The following is a 20678-nucleotide window of genomic DNA, read 5'->3' as shown; positions in this document are numbered from 1 at the left end:
GGATGCAAAGGGAGGGCTTTGGCTCACCCAGGCTCCATTGCTCGGTACCAGGCTAAGCTGTTAGAGAACTCTGAAGTCACCCTACAGCCTTGCCCCTCCCTTAACCCAGCCACCCTCTTGCCAGAAACAGAGGAACAGGAACATGACTGTTTAGAGATCATAGATGTCCAGTACTCCAGCCGTCCGGATTTAAAGGATGTACCTCTCCCAAATGCAGATTATGAGTGGTACACTGATGGTAGCAGTACTGTAACAGATGGGCAAAGGAGGGCGGGTGATGCTGTTGTGACCCTCCATGACACTGTGGAAGCTGAAGGTTTGCCTGCTGGGACCTCTGCCCAGCTTGCCGAACTAATAGCCCTGACCCGTGCACTTGAACTGTCAAAAGGAAAGCGGGTCAACATTTTTACTGATTCAAAGTATGCTTTTGGGGTGCTGCATGCTCATGCTGGCCTATGGAAGCAAAGGGGAATGCTGACAGCCCAAGGCTCCCCAGTCAAGTACGGGCCCCAAATCCTCCGGCTCCTAGAAGGCGTACAACTTCCCTCGGAAGTGGTGGTCGTACACTGTAAAGCCCATCAAAGGGAAGATCAAGATGTGGCCAGAGGTAACGCCCGGGCAGATAGAGAGGCTAAGCATGCTGCCACCCTGCCATCCCCTCAGGCTGAGAACGCCCATATGCATGCCCTTATCCCATCAGTAGGGGAGCTTCCAACCCCTCAGTACTCTGGGGAGGAGAGACAGCTAACTGACAAACTCGGTCTCTGGGAAAAGGAGGGATGGCTCCATTCCCCAGAAGGGAAGGTCCTCTTACCAAAGGGCCTAATCCGGCCAGTGCTGCAGTAACTACATCAAACCACTCATGCTGGCAGGGAAGCACTTATCCAGCTAATGGGAAAATCCTTTATCACTTCCGGACTCCGACCCCTGGCTGCCCAGGTACAAGCGGACTGCTTAGTCTGCCAAAAGAATAACCCCCGACCGGGACATCCTGTGCCACCAGCTGCCCTAGAACCCACTCCGGGCCCCGGACAAGTGTGGCAAATAGACTTTACTGAGTTTCCCCGGACCCAAGGGTTCAAATATCTCCTTGTCATAGTGGATCGGTTCAGCGGATGGCCAGAAGCCTTCCCATGCCGTAATTGCACTGCCAGGACAGTGGCCCTCAAGTTTGTTAAGGAGATCATTCCTCGCTTTGGACTCGCCCTGTGGATGGAATCTGACAACGGGACACACTTCACGTCAAAAATCATCCAAAGCATCTCACATGCCTTACAGATCCCCTGGAAACTCCATACGCCCTGGAGACCGCAAGCCAGTGGGGTAGTGGAGCGGACCAATCAGACCCTTAAACGGCATCTCTCAAAAGTGTGCCAAGAAGCCTCACTGCGATGGCCTGATGCTTTGCCCCTCGTCCTACTCCATATCCGCGTTCTTCCAAAGGGTAGATTAGGGCTCAGTCCCTTTGAAATTATGTTTGGAAGGGCATGGCCTATGAATGGCACCCCGGTTCTGTCAGGGGAATGGGAGTTGGGTAATGTTTTTTTGTCACAGTATATGTGTTCCCTGTCTGCTGTTCTCTTGTCTCTTCACAGGTATACCAAGGATTCCCAGCCTCTCCCCTTGGACTCTCCCGTTCACTCCTTACAGCCCAGTGACTCTGTGCTTCTTCGCACCTGGAAAGACGAGCCTCTCCAGGAAAAGTGGAAAGGACCCTATACCATCCTGCTGGTCTCCCATACAGCGGCAAAGACCGAGGGACACAAGAACTGGATCCATCACTCTCGTCTGAAGGCAGTACCCGCCCCCTCGTCAGCAGGACAGTGGACCGTCCAACCTGCTGACTCCTCATCTCGTGACGATCTCGGGCTAAAGCTACTGTTTAAAAGACACAAATAGCGGGCACCTTAATGCTAAAATGGGCCCACCCAGGTACTGGAGACGCTGGCTTGGGAAGACACTGGTGATAATTAATTGGGTAACATTGTTATTCTCTGTATTGGTATTTCCAAACTGTGCATATCGGGAGCATAACTCCTTTGTTTCGCTTGCGCACCATGTTGCTACTTTAACAAACCAGACTGATTGCTGGGTATGTGCTCCGACTCCACTGCCCCCCAAAACGGGAATGCCCCTTGACATGCTGCCCCTGACCCTAGCAGAATTAGTCGCCACCAAAGAGCAGGAAAGAACAGACTCGCCGTTCTGGAACAAGACCTCTTTACAGCAAGCCACCTATCAGGACCAGGAGTATTCAGTTGCAGTACTCACTGAGGGAGTGTTATGTTTTACCCGAAACCAATCTGATCCCTATGGGCGTCCTGTGGGAAAAAGCTCCTGTGTTATCACACAGTGGGCTGATGGGTATTGGATAAAGACCAAGAGGGGAGGCCAGCAGTGTGGGTGTAATGGTTCCTCCCCTTTTAGGGAAACTCTTACAAATAATCTTACCTCAAAAGAGGGGTTTGGAAATATAACTTGCCGTCCAGTTAATATCCCCAATGTAGCAAGCCAATGGTGGGTTTGTAGTGGTCCCTATGGCGAGTGTAATTTGAATGGCACAATTAGAAACGCCCCCACTTGTACCCAATCAGGAGGATGGGATGCCCCCTTAGGGGCACATGAACTGTTTGGAAAAGCAGCCAAAGCAGCCTTAAATATCTCAGGAATCCCCTTAAGAAACAGTCCTTACTGGGCCCTACAGGGTCACTATTTTGTATGTGGCTGAAAGGCTTACAAGATGCTGCCAGCCAACTGGACAGGTAGCTGTTATATAGCTCGTGGAGTTCCTCATCTTTCCATAACTGCCACGCTGCCCAAAGAAAGATTAGAAATGCCCGAGACACCTCTGTTGAGTCACGAGAAAAGACCCTGCGGCGACTGACTACGGCATTGGAGGGCAATATAAAAAATCCCCTCACAACCGAGAAGCTTGTTGGGTGCTCTGTACTGGGAATAGCGCCACTGTTTACTGGGCCAGCCATGGCAGGCATAGGCCGCTATACTGTAAGGCTGCAAATGGTACTTGAGAAAGTGGCCTTAGAGTTAGAGGACTTGGTTAGTGATTTAGGATCAGCAGTAAAAACATTAAATAAAGAGGTACAGCAGCTCAGGACGTTTTCCCTCCAAAACAGGCTGGCTTTGGACTATCTCTTGGCATCCCAAGGAGGGGTCTGTGCCCTCGTCAGGCCCCGTGCCCTCGTCGGGCCCCGATGTTCCGTATATGTCAATGATAGCAGTTATGAGATCTATGAAAAGGTGGTACAGGCTGAGGCCCAGGCCCGAGCCGGAGCACAGGTTGCCAATACTGCCCCTGAGAGCGATTGGTTGCAAACCTTGTTTTCAGGCTGGGGTTTGTCGTTTTGGCTTGGTGGTTTATTTAGCCTGTTATTGAGACTTCTCTTTCCTGTATTGCTTGTATTAATGGTATTATGCTGTGCAGTATCATGTGTCTCAGCACTGGGTGCCAGCAACACGCCCTTCCAGACAAGTCTTATGTCCCAAATACTTTGGGTCTTCCGGGATAAGTCCCTGAATAATCAAGGATCTTGACCAAAAATGGAGTCAAGTCTAAAAAAGAAGAAAGATTGTCGTTGTGGAGACCATGAAACAAGCCCTGCAACTTTTGGACACGTATCCCGACAGTCCACAGGGTGCACATCAAGGAACATTCAAAACGAGAAGGGCGTTTTTTTTGGTGAGACTAACCCCCATTGCGCTGACCAGGACAAGGGGGAAGTGGGAGCCTGCAGTGCCATCTAGCAGCCAAAGGAGAAATTGCCGGCTTCTGGACCTGTGTGCACCGTTGGTTTGGTTCACATGCAAAGCTGTGTCACGCCAGGTTGGGAAAACGGGGTTCTGCTGCACGACATCATCCTCTGGAATGACTCAAACCGACAGGACACCTCCTACGATACACTGCTCCGAGTGACGCTCTCAAACAGGTCCCCACAGCTCCCCAGCCTCCCCCCACCGGGAGGCAGGTGTGAGAGGATTGTTCTCCCTAACTGACAGAGGGAGAAACAAAGGCTGAGAAAGGCGAAGGGCCTTATCTTCCATCACAAAACCTGTCGGGATAGACTTGGGAACAGGATCTGGGTGTCCTGACTTTCAGTCTGGAGTTTCACACACTGAATGATCAGAATAAAGTGACCTGGAATGAATTACAGACCAACAACCATTCACAGCGATTCTTCAGCAAGTGTTTTAGAAGCACGAGAACACCAGCGAGAACCAGGAACGGCTCAGAGACAATCAGCAACGAGAAGGAGAACAATTCACCAAGCAGATGATTGGTTCTGGCTTATTTGCTGGGCCTTAAAGGAGAACAACAAAGTCCTGAATCTCCTCCCTGCCACTAGACCCCCTGCTCAGCCAATCAGCGTGGAGACTCTGGCGGTGGCTGAGGGTTCCCCAGATGGCCCAGGCATGGCTCAGGTCACCGGTGAGGATCACTCTCAGAGCACGCTCCCTGTCCCATCTCTTTGGGTGGCCTCCCACCATGAGGGCTACAGAGCAGCCCCCTCCTCGCCAGTGGAGGGAGGGAAGCAGGAAAAGAGAAACCAAAAAAGTCAAACCCCAAAGACTCGAAGGGACAAAGGCCTAGCTGGCGGAAAATTGTCCCACCTTAACCTCCTGTTTTCCATGCCGAGAATTTGGCCAGCGCCGGGCGGATCAGGCTGCCTCGGTACCAAACCTCTCCGGGGCTCTTCCCTTCTCCACAGGGACGTCTGTCTTCTCGCTCAGTGAGCAGTGGGAAAGGAGAAAACTCCAGAGAGGCTCCACCTTGCGCTCACATACGAGACCCTGAATTCTCTCTCAGTCCTCAAGGAGACACCTCCAGAAGGAGACTCCCTGCAGCAAAGCCCCGGGGGTCTCTGAGATCCCCCTGCCCTGCAGCCTGTCCTCCCTGGCCGTTGTCGTGGACTCTCTGTGAGGTCACCGCCTCCCAACCGCCTTTCACCAATCAGCTGAGTGCTGCAAAAGGCTCTTGTGATGTCACGGCCACCCCCACCCCTGCCCTGCAGGGCTCATGTCCTGCCCCGAGCCGGCTCCTGTGCGTGTTTGAGCTGCTCCCCCTGGGTCACCCCCACACACTCAGTGGTCGTGCAAGGGTTCACGCAGGCCACACGTGGAACCATCAGAGGATGCTCAATGTGCCGCACTCGGTTTTGCAGAGATTTGGAGACTTGAAGGCCAGAAGAGACTCTTAGATCATCTCATCTGGCCCCCCTACACATCACAAGCCTCCTGCATGGCGCAGTAGCGAGTTTTGGACCAAAGCAGACTCGAGAAAGGCATCTCATCAAGGGATGGAGGAAGCACCACTTCCCTTGGGAGTCTGGAGGAAATTGATGCTGTGGGGGGCAGGGAATTGACCTCAAGGCCACACTTGTGAGTCTGTATCATAACACACATGCACAACAGCACTGCACGAAGTATGTACACGTCACCTTAACTCTGATGTTTCCTAACGTTTAAAGGCCTGGTGTCCAGTGTGTTCTTTGTGCTTACAGATTGATTCTGGGGAGAGATGTAATGATTTAGTTCAGAGTGGGAGCCGTGTTAGTCTGTATCAGCAAAAAACAAAAGAAAACGAGGAGTACTTGTGGCACCTTAGAAACTAACAAATGTATTTGGGCATAAGCTTTCGTGGGCTAAAACCCACTTCATCGGATGCATCCACTGGAAAATACAGTCGGAAGATATATATACACAGAGAACATGAAAAAATGGGGGTTGCCATACCAACTCTAACAGACAATCAACTGACAGACAGACAACTGACAGACAGACAACAGACAGACAACTAAATCAATTAAGGTGGGCTATTCTCAGCAGGAGGAAAAAAACCTTTTGTAGTGAAAATCAGGATGGCACATTTCAAAGAGTTGAGAGGAAGATGTGAGTAACAGTAGTGGGGAACTTAGCATGGGGAAATAGTTTTTACTTTGTGTAATAACCCACCCACTCCCAATCTTTATTCAAGCCTAATTTAACAGTGTCCAGTTTGCAAATTAATTCCAATTCTGCAGTTTCTGGCTGGAGTCTGTTTTTGAAGTATTTTTTATTGGAGAATTGCGAATTTTAGATCTGAAATTGAGTGACCAGGGAGGTTGAAGCGTTCTCCGACTGGTTTATGAATGTTATAATTCTTGACGTCTGATTTGTGTCCATTTATTCTTTTGCATAGAGATTATCCGGTTTGGCCAATGTACATGGCAGAGGGGCATTGCTGGCAAATGATGGCAAACATCACATTGGTAGACGTGCAGGAGAATGAGCCCATGATGGTGTGGCTGATGTGATTAGGTCCTAGGATGGTGTGCCTAGAATCATAGAATCATAGAATATCAGGGTTGGAAGGGACCTCAGGAGGTTATGTAGTCCAACCTGTTGCCGGCACCCAGTGCCAAGTGGCTAAACAACAGCTGAGGTTGGTTCGCTACCCGGTGTGCTACACCCAATAATCACAACGGGGTGGAGAAGCAGAAAAGTTTATTTGCAGCTGCAAAAAGGTACAGGGAGAATAAGATCTTATATTCTGCACCCACAGCAGGAAGTTACACAGCCTTTTATACATCCTTTTTGCCAGCATACCTATCCAATAGCAAGCTGCCCTAAGTATCCATATAGCCAGCCAATCCAGTTCCCAGCTAGTTCCCTTGTTCTCTGTATCATTTGTTAACCTATACATAAAGCTGTTTTATTCAGCATTGTTCTTCCATATCTGCCCTGTTCGGCCTTGTTTAGTTTCAGGCAGTCTGACTCTGCAACATATTGTTGCAGATCCTCAGCATAACTGCTGCGAGTGCCTCCAGGCCGTGGGGGGCAAGGACACTTGGGCCTAGCACGCAGAGCTGCTGCGAGTGCCTGCAGGCGGGGGGGGGGGGGGGGCAAGGACACCTGGGCCTAGTGCGAGGGGGTTTCATTGACACTCGTGGTCTTCCATCCCCTCGAGTTACCTAGTGGCCATGCCCCAGTTTCCCCAACAACTCCCCTGCTCAAAGCAGGACCAATCCCCAACTAAATCATCCCAGCCAGGGCTTTGTCAAGCCTGACCTTAAAAACTTCTAAGGAAGGAGATTCCACCACCTCCCTAGGTAACGCATTCCAGTGTTTCACCACCCTCCTAGTGAAAAAGTTTTTCCTAATATCCAACCTAAACCTCCCCCACTGCAATATGAGACCATTACTCCTTGTTCTGTCATCAGCTACCACTGAGAACAGTCTAGATCCATCCTCTTTGGAACCACCTTTCAGGTAGTTGAAAGCAGCGATCAAATCCCCCCTCATTCTTCTCTTCTGCAGATGAAACAATCCCAGTTCCCTCAGCCTCTTCTCATAAATCATGTGTTCCAGTCCCCTAATCATTTTTGTTGCCCTCTCCTGGACTCTTTCCAATTTTTCCACCTCCTTCTTGTAGTGTGGGACCCCAAACTGGACACAGTACTCCAGATCTCCAGAATAGATATGTGGACAGAGTTGGCAATGGGTTTGTTGGAAGGATCGGTTCGTGGGTTAGTGTTTTTGTTGTGTGGTTGCTGGTGAGTATTTGCTTCAGGTTGGGGGGCTGTCTGTAAGCGAGGACTGGCCGGTTTCCCAAGATCTGTGAGAGTGAGGGATCATCCTTCAGAATAGGTTGCAGATCCTTGATGCTGCGCTGGAGAGGTTTCAGTTGGGGGCTGAAGGTGACGGCTGGTGGCATTCTGTTCCTTTCTTTGTTGGGCCTGTCCTGGAGTAGGTGACTTCTGGGTATTCTTCCCTTCAGCAGGTAGTTTTAAGATTGCTTGATAGAGATCCTGTAGGTGTTTGTCTCTGTCCGACGGGTTGGAGCAAATGCGGTTGTACCGTAGAGCTTGGCTGTAGACAAGGGATCGTGTGGTGTGGTCTGGATGAAAGCTGGAGGCGCACCACACGATCCCTTGTCTACAGCCAAGCTCTGCGATACAACCGCATTTGCTCCAACCCCTCAGACACAGACAAACACCTACAGGATCTCTATCAAGCGTTCTGACAACTACACTACCCCCCTGCTGAAGTGAAGAAACAGATTGACAGAGCCAGAAGAGTACCCAGAAGTCACCTACTACAGGACAGGCCCAACAAAGAAAATAACAGAACGCCACTAGCCATCACCTTCAGCACCCAACTAAAACCTCTCCCATGCATCATCAAGGATCTACAACCTATCCTGAAGGACGACCCATCACTCGCACAGATCTTGAGAGACAGGCCAGCCCTTGCTTACAGACAGCCCGCCAACCTGAAGCAAATACTCACCAGCAACCACACACCACACAACAGAACCACTAACCCAGGAACCTATCCTTGCAACAAAGCCCGTTGCCAACTCTGTCCACATATCTATTCAGGGGACATCATCATAGAGCCTAATCACATCAGCCACACTATCAGAGGCTCATTCACCTACACATCCACCAATGTGATATATGCCATCATGTGCCAGCAATGACCCTCTGCCATGTACATTGGTCAAACTGGACAGTCTCTACGTAAAAGAATCAATGGACATAAATCAGACGTCAAGAATTATAACATTCAAAAACCAGTCGGAGAACACTTCCATCTCTTTGGTCACTCGATTACAGATCTAAAAGTTGCAATTCTTCAACTAAAAAACTTCAAAAACAAACTCCAACCAGAGACTGCTGAATTGGAATTAATTTGCAAACTGGATACAATTAACTGATGCTTGAATAGAGGCTGGGAGTGGATGGGTCATTTCACAAAGTAAAACTATTTCCCCATGTTTATTCCTCCCCACCCCCACCCCCCACTGTTCCTCAGACTTTCTTGTCAACTGCTAGAAATGGCCCACCTTGATTATCACTACAAAAGGTTCCCCCCTCCCCGTTCTCCGGCTGAGAATAGCTCACCTTAAGTGATCACTCTCGTTACCGTGTGTATGGTAACACCCATTGTTTTATGTTCTCTCTGTATATAAATCTCCCCACTGTATTTTCCACTGAATGCATCCAATGAAGTGAGCTGTAGCTCACGAAAGCTTATGCTCAAAGAAATTTGCTAGTCTCTAAGGTGCCACAAGTACTCCTTTTCTTCAAGTGAGATGGTAATTCATTCATTCCCTGGGTTACTTCCTGGCCATTTGTGTTGCTTTAGTGCCATTGAGAAAACTGTTCTCAAAATCTCTGGGTCCCCTTGCCCTACGCTGTGGTTATGAAAGCTCCTTCTCAGCTCCTTTTACTTTCCTGCTTTCCAGTTACTGTAAATAAACCATTAACACAATTCTTCTTGTTTCTTCCACATTCTTGTCTTAGTTCCAGTTGTTTGGGGCAGAGTCATGAGATGTGTTTGTGACACTCTACACCTTGCGGGAGTGTGCTATGCTGATAAGAAGCACATGGGATCTTTTCAGGGGAAAAGGCAATACGCCACATTTCTTGAAAATACAACTTTTAGCATACGCATTTAATCACACACACACACACACACGTCCTGCAGATGGTCTTACAGTTACCAGTTTCCTGTAGCTCTTGTCAATCTAATGGCCAGTTAGATTGAACACAAGCGAGGAGCTGGGCTCTGTCGGTCGCGATCCCATGCTCCGAGGCTTTGCAGGACTGAACCCAGAGTCTGATGGCAAAACACCCCAGTTTTAGACTTGTAAATTCCCACTTTCGTCGATGGATTTTGCAATGTCATTCTGTAATCGTTAGTCCTCAAGTGGGGTTAATCTCCGGGTTTTCCGCTATTATCGTTTGGTGGTTTTGTTGGCTTCCCATCCTTAGCTCCTCTTTGTTGTCTTGCATTCAGGGTGCCTGCCTCGCCTTTGAGGTCATCAATGCTGCTAACATGTTTAGTGTCGGATACAATGGATGTTTTCTGATTGTCTCCTGCTGTTTCCAAGTCTCTCATGTCTTCTTGACCATCTGGACATTTGTGATGGCTTTTCACCTTTATTTTGAACTATGCACACATTTCTCACTCACACCAAACAATTTGATGGAGACTTTCAAACAGGATAAGATTTTAGAAAGGATGATATGGTTTCTAAAGGGATTACAAAAGAACCTTAGGCAACTTAGTTTGCAATGCAGAGAAGAAACACAACTTAATTTGTAATGCAGAGAAGAAACAACACCTTGGAGCAAATACCGTAATGAAACCTTATCCTGAAACAAAAGGTGACCAGGACTGTTCTGGTCTATTCCTGCCTGAAATCAGCTTCAGACATCAGAATCTGGCTGATGCCTCTTTACCAATGGCACACGAGGCCGTTCCTTCCTGCTCTCAGAAAGGGTGGCGGGCAGAATATGGTCAAATCCTATCATACATCAATCCATTTAATACATGATTATCCCTTATCTTTCATTATGCAAAATGCAAACATCGAATCCTACTCCTCTAAGTGCCCTGTAACCCCCATATTCCTCACCTTGGATTTAATTGTGATGTTACACGTAAACCATGCCATGCAAGGGATCAGGGGAAAGGTGAGGAGCTGCCAAAAGTCACTCTTCTCTCTGTCTAGATCTGTGTCTCCTCAATGCCTATGAAATGAGAAGAATTGGACGGTTTTCACTGAAACATGCTGTAAGTTGTGGAATCAGCCCAAAATGAGCTTCCCCAGAGGTACCAGCAAGGAAGGTCAGCAACCCCCGGGTGGGGTGTGATACAACCCATCAAGAGCCATTGCCCAGCAAAGAAGCTCCCATTCAATGATTCACCTGCATGAGGCCACAGCAAGGGAATTGCTCCACCTTGCTGGGAGATTGAGCAATGCCCCACCCCCATCCCAGACATGCCTGGCCTGGGGCTTCCCAAGCACAGGGATTGAGGGTACAAAAACCAAACTCAAACCCAGGGGCCCATGCTTGGCCTTTCTCCTTCCCCCACCGACACTGCAAGCAAGAAAGACACTGAAGACTTGAGACTCCAACTGAGGGGACTGGCCCAGATTCCAAGGGAGAAATCTGGGTGCTAAGGACTGCAAAATCCAGGAGGGGGAGAAAAACGGCTTCGTCTCGTTGTTGCCCGGTCTAGGAGGGTTGAGAGTTCAGACTGTGCACTTAGGTGTTTATTTCCTTTGGTAACTTACTTGGATTTTTTGCTGTTCACTTCATACCACTTAAAATCTCTATTTTGTCGCCAATAAACGTGTTGACCTGTTCAACTTGACCAGTGAGTTTCCCTGAAGTGGATGGTAAATTCCTCAGTTATCAAAGGCTCGTGTTGAGCCACTTTCCACTGCTGAAGTGGGGAAGCAATTCATACGATAGAGAGCCTACTCCTGAGATACAGGGCTGGGAGCTGGGGGGATCCGGCTGGTGCCTCCCTGTGAGACTCAGGAGTGGCTCGGGGAGCATTCATGCGATCAAGCTGGGTGATAACAGCACCTGGCGGGGGTGCTGCTGGTCACTAGCAGGGCATTGTGAGAGACAGCCCAAGCTGGAGAGGGTTCAGGGGGCACAGCGGTCCCTTGGTCCCAGGCTGCACCTCAGGGGGATCCCATCACAGTGTCCCCCTCCAGCACCCACAGGCAATAGCGAGCCTCGAGGAGGAGCATTGGGGCTTTGCTGTGAGGTGTCCCTTTCCAGTCTGTGCTCTGTCTCTTGTCCTGGACACACCCCTGTCAATCAGGAATTGCTCAGCTATGCTCTGCAGAGAGCTGACTGGTGACACAGGGTGCAGCCCAGGACGGGACGGAGGTGTGGCAATGCTGAGCGTCATAGGCCATGCGTTCAGAGAGCTAGAAAATCACAGGAACAACACGGATCCACACAGCGGAGTTAGGTGCCGAAACTCCCCGTACAATGCATGGGCCACACAGGCACCGTACAATACAACTCCCGAAAGCCAGCTCACTGGGCAGGGAGCCAGCCAAGCCCTTGAATGGGAGAGACTGAGGAGGGGGAGGGGTCCGAGCCCCACCCTTCTCTCACAGCACTCACCTGGGCTGTGTCCAGCTGCCTCGCGTAGCTCAGGGCGTGAGTAACAACCTCAGGGCAGAGTGTTACACACCAGGGCACACACCCCATGGGGACTGGGAGCTCGATAGTTTGATTTCACCCACCAAGAGCCAACTCCCCAGGCAGGGCAACAGCCTGAAGAGGGAGTCCCAGACACTCCCCTTGGGCCCTCTGCTCTGTCCTGCCACTGAGGCAATCCTGCCTTTGGGCCCGATCTGTGGCTCAGGGAGGCCTGAGCAGGAGCTGGTGCTGCCAGCATCACCCCCCACTGTCTGCAGGGGAGGAAGGATTGAACCAGGGTCCCCATGTTTCAGGTCAGTGTGTGAAGCACGGTGCTGTGGTGGGGCTCTCTCCCGCGCTCCTGTGGAAGTTGGTTCCCCACGGCTAAATAATGAAAGAGCTCGGGCCAGGGGGATTGGATCACCGGGGTTTTCGAATTCCGACCTCTCCGGTGGGTTCCTGCTCCACTGGACAGTGTCATCCAAATAACATTGTTAGGAATCAATCATGAAAAGACGCGGAATGACAGAAATCCAGGGGGTTTCAGGACAGGGAGACCAATTCAGGCAATCAGAACAGCAGATAGGACACATTTTGAGCTCCTATGAGGCTCCAAGCAGACACGTTATAGAGACGGAAACTGGCCAGGAATTCTTGGAAACTGGGTTAACACTTATAAAAATATCCGTTTGCATTAGGATGAGGGGGTTTGGGGGGAGGGTGTAAACTATTTCCCTGAATCAAGTTTCCACTGGCAGCTCAGTCCACCATGTCAGCGAGAGAAGAGCTGCGGTCCCTGGGCATTGAGCTCCCCAGGGCCTTTCACACCACAGCCCTGTGGAGGGGGTGCTGAGAGGGACCATCCAGTGAGGAACACAAGTCCTTCGACCATCCACCACACCCTCTTTTGGAACGGCTGCTGATGGCTCACCCCATCTGTGGGAACTGTTATCCCCTCTGCCACCCTCTATCTGGGGATTTTCTCTTCTGCACCTATCTGGCAGGGCAGCTCCCCTGTCTGACCCCCTGATCTGCTCCCAGTTTTGTCCCTCTGCCCAGCCCTCCCCTCCAATTTCCCCCCTTCAGGGGGATTTTCCCTGCCTTTGGTTGCAGGGAGCAGATGCTGGTGGTGAGTGAGGGCAGCAACTTGCAGATGTCACTGAGCAGGTGATAAGAACAGAAGAGCAAAGAACGGCCAGACGGGGTCAGACCAAAGGTCCATCTAGCCCAGTGTCCGTCTGCCGACTGTGGCCAGTGCCAGGTGCCCCAGAAGGAATGAACAGACAGGAATCATGCCGGGATCCATCCCTTGTTGCCCCATTCCCAGCTTCTGACAAACAGAGGTTAGGGACACCATCCCTGCCCATCCTGGCTCATCGCCATCGATGGACCGAGCCGCCAGGAATCTCTCTAGTTCCCTGTCGAACCTTTTGATCCCAGGACCCTGCTCAGGAACAGTGAAGTACCAAGTTCTAATAAAGAAACAGCTTCTGATACCAGGGCAGCTCCTCTTCCTCCTCCCCTCCCATGGGGATAAGCAGCCCCCACAACTGTCTCTCTGCCCCAGGCCTCCTTCTCATCACCCCTTCAGCCTCCCTCCAAATATCCCCTTCTTCCCATCACCTCTTCAGCCCCCCATCACTCCCTTCAGCCTCCCCCAACTGCCCCAGTCCCCCTCCCCTCATCGTCCCCTCAACCTTCCCCCCCTTCCCAGGCTCCTCCCTAGCTGCTCTTTCAGTCTTCCCCCCCCCTACAACCAACTGCCCTCCTTCAGCCTTCCCCCCGAACCCCTTATCCAGCTGCCCCACCTGACCCCCTTTAGCCTCCCTCCCCTGCAACTGCCCCTTCACCCCTCCCCCTCCCCCACTCCCCTCCCTCTGCCTCTCCCCAAATCCCAGCTCTACCATGCTGAGGTTCCCTTCCCCACAACCATCCGCTTCCTTCCCATGGGGAACAGGGGCAGGAAATGCTTTTTGAAAAACTTGCTGCCAAATAAAAAGTAAAACAAGCCAAGCAAGCCCCTCCCTTGCTTTGTGCTGGGCGCCCAGCTCTCTCTCTCTCTCTCTCTCTCTCTCTCTCTCTGTGTGTGTGGGGGGGGGTTGTTCTCAGCACACTCTGTTCAGGGAAGGGGTGGAGTTGGCCAAAGGGGCACCTTGAATCCTTAGCAGAGAATTCCTTTCTCCACGATGTTAGCTGAGCGTTGCTGTTACATGTCAGCCGACGAATGCAGCATCTGAAACCATCTGACGGTAAATCCCTTGCCCTCTCAGTTGCTGGAGTTCTCGCACCCTCTGCTCTTGGGAGGTCCCCATGTGATGTGGTGTCTTATTTCCATAGCGTCTTGGAGATTAGACGGGACCTCAATTTCCACGGTAAAAAATGAAGCGTAACTCCTTCCCTTCCCCCATTTGACTTAGGAAAAATAAATCCTGTCCCCTCCCGCAGCCCCAAACCAGCCCCACAGGAAGTGCTGCGGCCAGGAGAGAGGTGCCTCAGCCCTGGCCCTGAGCTGCTGTGGTAAGAGAGGCCTCGGGTGTGGGGGGTGTGAGTCCTCTTTCCCTGGGGCAATCTGCACCCCAAACCTCTCATCCCCAACTCCACCCTGAAGCCCACACCCCCAGACGGAGCCCTAACCCCCTCCCCCCCCCGCACCCCAACCCTCTGCCCCATCACCATCTCCAGAGGGGATCACTCTCAGATCCACACCCACCTCTTTGGGAGGACCCCCCACAATGAGAGCAACCCCACCCCACCCACACTCCACACACACCCCTCCTTGGACGGGGGAGGGAAGCAGGGAAAAGGGGGAAAAGAAGCAAGAGAAGAGGAGAAAAGAGGAAAAGGGAAACCAAAAAGGATAAACCCCAAGGTCCCCAGTGATTCCAAGGGTCACAGTCCGAGGTAGGAAATCAAATTCTGCCCCTTAAGCCAGTGTTTTCTGTGCCGAGAATTCTGCCTGCAGCAGGTGCATCAGACCCAACAGGTTCCAAACCTCTCGGAGCCTCTGCCCTTGTCCAAGGGACGTTCGTTTTCTGGCACAACCAGGGGTAGGAAAGGAGAAAACTCCACAGAGGCTCCTCCTCACGCTCACAGACGGGAATCCTAATTCTCTCCCCGTCCTCGAGGGGAGACCTGGAGAAGGAGACGTGCGGCTGCAAAGCCGGGGGGGTCTCCGAGACTGCCCTGGCCCTGCACCTCGGCCCTGCCCGCCTGATGTCGGGGTCTCTCTGCGAGGTCACCCCCTCCCCACCACCTTTGCCCAATGGGCTGAGTTCCTGCAAAAGGCCTTGGTGATGTCACTGCCCCCCACCCCTCCCCTCCAAGCTGATGTCCTGCCCCTGCCCAGCCTCTTTGGAGGTTGGAGTTGTTGCCCCTGGATCTCGGGTTGCCAACTTCCGCACCCAACAAAACTGAACACCCTTGTGCCCCCCTTCGCCAAGGTCCCGGCCCACTCACACCATCTCCCTCCCCTCCGTCGCTCCCTCTCCCGCACGCTCCCTCACTCGCTCATTGTCACCGCGCTGAGGAGGGCTGGGGAGGGCCCCTTTTCAACTGGGTGTTGTCGGGACGCACCTGGGAAGGAGGGCTGCCTGCCAAGCACCTTTAGGAGGAGGCGTCTACCAGCAAGTCAAAACACAGGCAGGATTTCCTCATTTGACAATACTGGGGCTGTCTGAGGGTCTGTCCACACTGCACACTGAGCCTGTCTCTATGTGGCCTGGGCTTGCTGACTTGTGTTGCCAAGCCGGTGTTTGAGCATCCAGACTGCGGGGGAAACTCAGGCCTCACACTGTGTCTATCTGTCAAGGTTCCTTCCCCACTCTGAACGCTGGTTACAGATGTGGGGACCTGCATGAAAACCTCCTCAGCTTACTTTTACCAGCTTAGGTTAAAACGTCCCCAAGGTACAAACTATTTTACCTTTTGCCCTTGGACTTTCGCTGCTACCTCCAAAAGTCTAACCGGGTTTTTTATTAGGAAAGAGCCGTTTGGAAACGTCTTTCCCCCAAAAATTCTCACCAAAACATTGCTCCCCCCTTCCTGGGGAAGGTTTGGAAAAATCCTCACCAATTTGCATAGGTGACCACAGACCCACACCCTTGGATCTTAAGAACAATAAAAAACATTCAGTTTCTTAAAAGAAGAATTTTAATAGAAGAAAAAGTAAAAAGAATCACCTCTGTAAAATCAGGATGGTAAATACCTTACAGGGTAATTAGATTGAAAACACCGAGAATCCCTCTAGGCAAAACCTTAAGTTACAAAAAGACACACAGACAGGAATATCCATTCCATTCAGCGCAGCTTATTTTCTCATCCATTTAAAGGAATCAGAATCTAACGCATATCTAGCTTGATTACTTACTAAGTTCTAAGACGCCATTCCTGTTCTGTCCCCGGCAAAAGCATCACACAGACAGATCCAGACCCTTTGTTTCTCTCTCCCCCCAGCTTTTGAAAGTATCTTATCTCCTCATTGGTCATTTTGGTCAGGTGCCAGCGAGGTTATCCGAGCTTCTTAACCCTTTACAGGTGAGAGGATTTTTCCTCTGGCCAGGAGGGATTTAAAGGTGGTTAGCCTTCCCTTTCTATTTATGACTCTATCCTACCGCAGGAAGTCGTCCTAAGTTACGCTGCTCCTGCTGCATGAATAACAGAACTGGATTTGATGTAGCTTTGGTCGACTTCCTGCTGTGTCTACACTGGGCTGGGTCGACGGGAGATGCTCTTCGGTCGACTTCCCTTCCTCCTGCCGTTCCCGACGCAGTCCCAACGGCGCCTGGAGAGCGCTCTGCTGTCAATTTAGTGGGTCTTCACTCGACCCCCACGACATCAACCCCCAGTGGATCCACCGCAGCAAACAGAGCCTCCCAACCATGCTGCCCCATCCACATGGCACGACTTAGACCCAAGTGGGAAATTCAGCTCCTGTGGGGTGTGTCACCCTCATCCGCTGAAGATGCTCCCCGAGTCTCCAGGGATTCCTGCCCTAACTGCTCTCCAGCCGGTTTGTGTCCATACGCTCCCCGCGGGGAGGCTGTGAGTGGCCTGGTTACAAGTGCTGGTTGCTCAGGCCTGGCAGGAAGGGAAGCTCCGGGCAGCATTGACAGTCTGGAGATCCCTCCGGGGAAGCACAGGCGGTGGGTGGAACAGGCGGGGAGGCGAAGCTGCGGGGTCCTGCGGACGCCCTGAAACCAGCTCACAGACCCCGGGGGTCACGCTGCCCTACACGCTGTTGCAGTAATGTTTGTACAAGGCGTGACGCTGAAAGAGCAGCTTGTGTCAGAGTGTATTCAGGCCAACGGATGTGTGTGTTAGTAGAGATCAAAGCGACTGTTCAATGTTCAAATGTATTGGGTGTTTAAAGCTCCTGAAAACTCGTGGAATGTTGTTTGCACTGTTTTCACGTCTCTGTGTCCTGTTACGCTGTGATAGCAAAGAGTTGCCTTGTGTGGACCCCTGTCACTAAATAACCCCTCAAAGGAGAATGAAGGTGTGTGGGATGCAAGTGAAGAAAAGGTTCATTTCCAAAGAAGGGGTGGTAAGAAGCAGGATTCCTGGGTGGGGGGCAGGAGGGTGGTTTGCACTGTTGTTGCCCAGAGTGGGAATGGGGAACTGGGCTCTGGCTTAAAGCGGTGTCAGGCTTCGGGGGGCTGTGTTCAGGGCTGGAGGTTCGGGTTGGGGTGAGGGTTGGGCTACAGTTTTGGTTCAGGGGTTTCGAGTTGGGGGGCAGGTTATGGGGTCAGGGTTCCAGGTGGGTTCCGGGGAGGGGGTGGGGTTTAGATTTTGGGGGGAGGGTTTGGCCAACAGCAGCATAGAAGTGCGGGTGGCAATGGGGTGCAGCCAATAGTGATAAGTCGGGGGTCTTTTAGGTCGTTTTAGTGTCAGTAGCACCCTGGGGAGGGGGGAGGGTCATGTTTACGACAGGGGGCTAAAGTGTTGGGGAAGGGGGCGGCAAGTTGACCCATCCCACTTCACACTTCCCACACGGACACGCACAATACGTCGAACGCGTGGACGCACACACGTCACACACACACGATGACACAAAACGGCACACAGCACAACACACAAAAATAACACACGACACAGACAAACACACAACATGACACGGAAAGCATCACACACAAAACATCACACACACTCAACACAACACGACCCACAACACGTCACACACACACGCAAATACGATACACAACATGTCTCACACTCAAGACGACACACAACATGAACCACATCACGTCTCACACACAGTCAACGACACACAGCACGTTGCACTTAAATCGCACACACACGTCGCACACACAGTTTGTCGCATGTTGCACGTATCACGTCATGCACATGTCGCACTACACACATGCACACGTACAACACGTCGCACGCACGCACACACTACGTGTCACACACACACGATGCCCACAACACGACACATGACACAAAATGGCACATGACATTGAGACACACACACACGACACTGACACGTTGCACGTGGAATACACAGCACGTCGCACGTCACGCACAACACGTCGCACTTTACATGTCACACGCACAACACGTAGCACACAGCACGTCGAGCGTTGCTCGTGCATCGCACGTCGCAGGTTGTAGACCGCACGTTGCATGTTATACACACAACACATCGCACACAGCCTGTCGCACGTTGTAGACAGCGCGTCACACGTCGCTCACTCAACACAGTGCGCGTCGCACGTAAATGGCATGTCAGGCATACACTGCATGTCACACACTCACAACACGACAGACAACCCGTTACACACACAAAAATCACACACAACACTGACACACAACACGTCACACACCAACAAAACACTCAAGACAACACACACACAACCATGTCTCAAACACACACAACACCACATGACACACTACGTCTCACACACACAAACACGTCTCTCACACACGTCGACACACATTCACACACACACACGGCACATGACGTCTCTCACACACAACACCGAGACACACGACATCTCACATGCCCACGACACGACATACGACACACAAGATGGCAGAGGACACGACACCGAAATCACACCCCGGAGACGACCCCCCGCGGGGGCGAGAGCGGAGCGGGGACGGTCGGGGGAACTCGGTCTCTGGGCGGCGCGTGGGGCCGGTGTGGGCGGGAGGGAAGAGGGCGGCAGGGCCGAGGGCGAGATTCCCAGCCCCCGTCGAGCGCTGTGGAGCGAGGGCTCCGGCTCGGCTCTCGCAGCGGCTCTGGCGAGGAATGGTGCCGGAGCTCTCGCCGGAGGGGAACGCGGCAGGAGGGGCCTGAGCCGCTTGGGCCTCTTTCCAAGGAGGCGGAACCAGGCCTCCGCTCTCTGCCCACTGCAGACCCGGCTGCCAGGTCGGCGCTGCCAGTTCCTCGTCCGCACTCGCCGTCTTCTCGTGTGTTCGCCAACTCGCTCTCTCCCCTCTGCTCTCCTGGTGCCGTCTCCCTTTGTAGGACACGGGTAGGTGTGCATTCCCACAGCTGAGGTCTCGGGAGCCATGGAGACGTCGGAGCGGAGGAAAATCATGCAGGGCAGTAGAAAGGCTGCAGAAAGTACCTGAAGAGACAAAGGGAATGAGAAGGGGGAAGTCCAGACTAAGACAGGAGTCTAGTCTGTAAAGAGAAACAACGGGAAGTCTAAGCTACAGAAACTCTTCAAGTTGCCAAAAGACATTTAGGATGGGAAATGACTTCTTGAATCCAGTCTCTTTTAGATCTTAGGCTTAGTACGTGTGTGTATTTGTATTTGCTTAGCCATCTGCCTTCTTCTGTTTGCTATCCCTTATAATCACTGAAAATCTGCCTTTTCTAGTGAAACTATTTGTTGTTTATTATTATTATTAAACTCAGTTTGTGCAACGGGTGCTCCGGGAGGAAATGATTTGTGTGTTACTCCAAGGGGCCGCCCGGTGTCACTCTTGCTCCATGAGGGAAATGATTTGTGCTATACCTGGTTTAGCCACCCACTGTCACTGTTGGTCCAGGAGGGAAATGATTTGTGCAATACCTGAATTGGCCACACAGTGTCCCCATTGCTCCGTGAGGAAATGCTTTCTGCATTACTCCAAGTGGCCACCCGGTGTCACTGTTGGTCCAGGAGGGAAATGGTTTGTGCATGACCTGAATTGGCCACACACATCACTGTTGCTCTGGGGGGGGATTGTTTGTGTGTTACTCCTGAGTGGCCACGTTGTGTCACTGTTTCTCCATGAGGGGAATGCTTTGTGCCTTACCCTGTGTGGCCACCCAAGACAACACACACAACAAACACAAAACATCACACACACAAAACACGACAGACGACACTCACACACACACACACACAACGCGACACCGACACACACAGAGAGAACACGTCACACATACAGAAACACATCTCTCACACACACACAACACAGGACACCGACACACACAAACAACATGACACACAAAACAGCACACAACACGACACACAAAAATCACACACAATAGACGACACCGACACATACACACACACACACACGAGACGAGGCACAAAACGGCAGACATGACACAGAAATCACACATGACACAGACACCCACACACAATACGACACACAACACCTCACATGACACACAAAACGGCACACGTGACACACACACAACACGATGCACAAAACATAGCTCACAAAATATCACACACCCACACACATGACACACACACAGAACAACATGACACACGACACACAAAA

This window comes from Lepidochelys kempii, unplaced genomic scaffold (assembly GCF_965140265.1).
Source record: "Lepidochelys kempii isolate rLepKem1 unplaced genomic scaffold, rLepKem1.hap2 scaffold_37, whole genome shotgun sequence".
Classification (NCBI taxonomy): domain Eukaryota; kingdom Metazoa; phylum Chordata; order Testudines; family Cheloniidae; genus Lepidochelys; species Lepidochelys kempii.
This window is presented reverse-complemented; position numbering follows the sequence as displayed.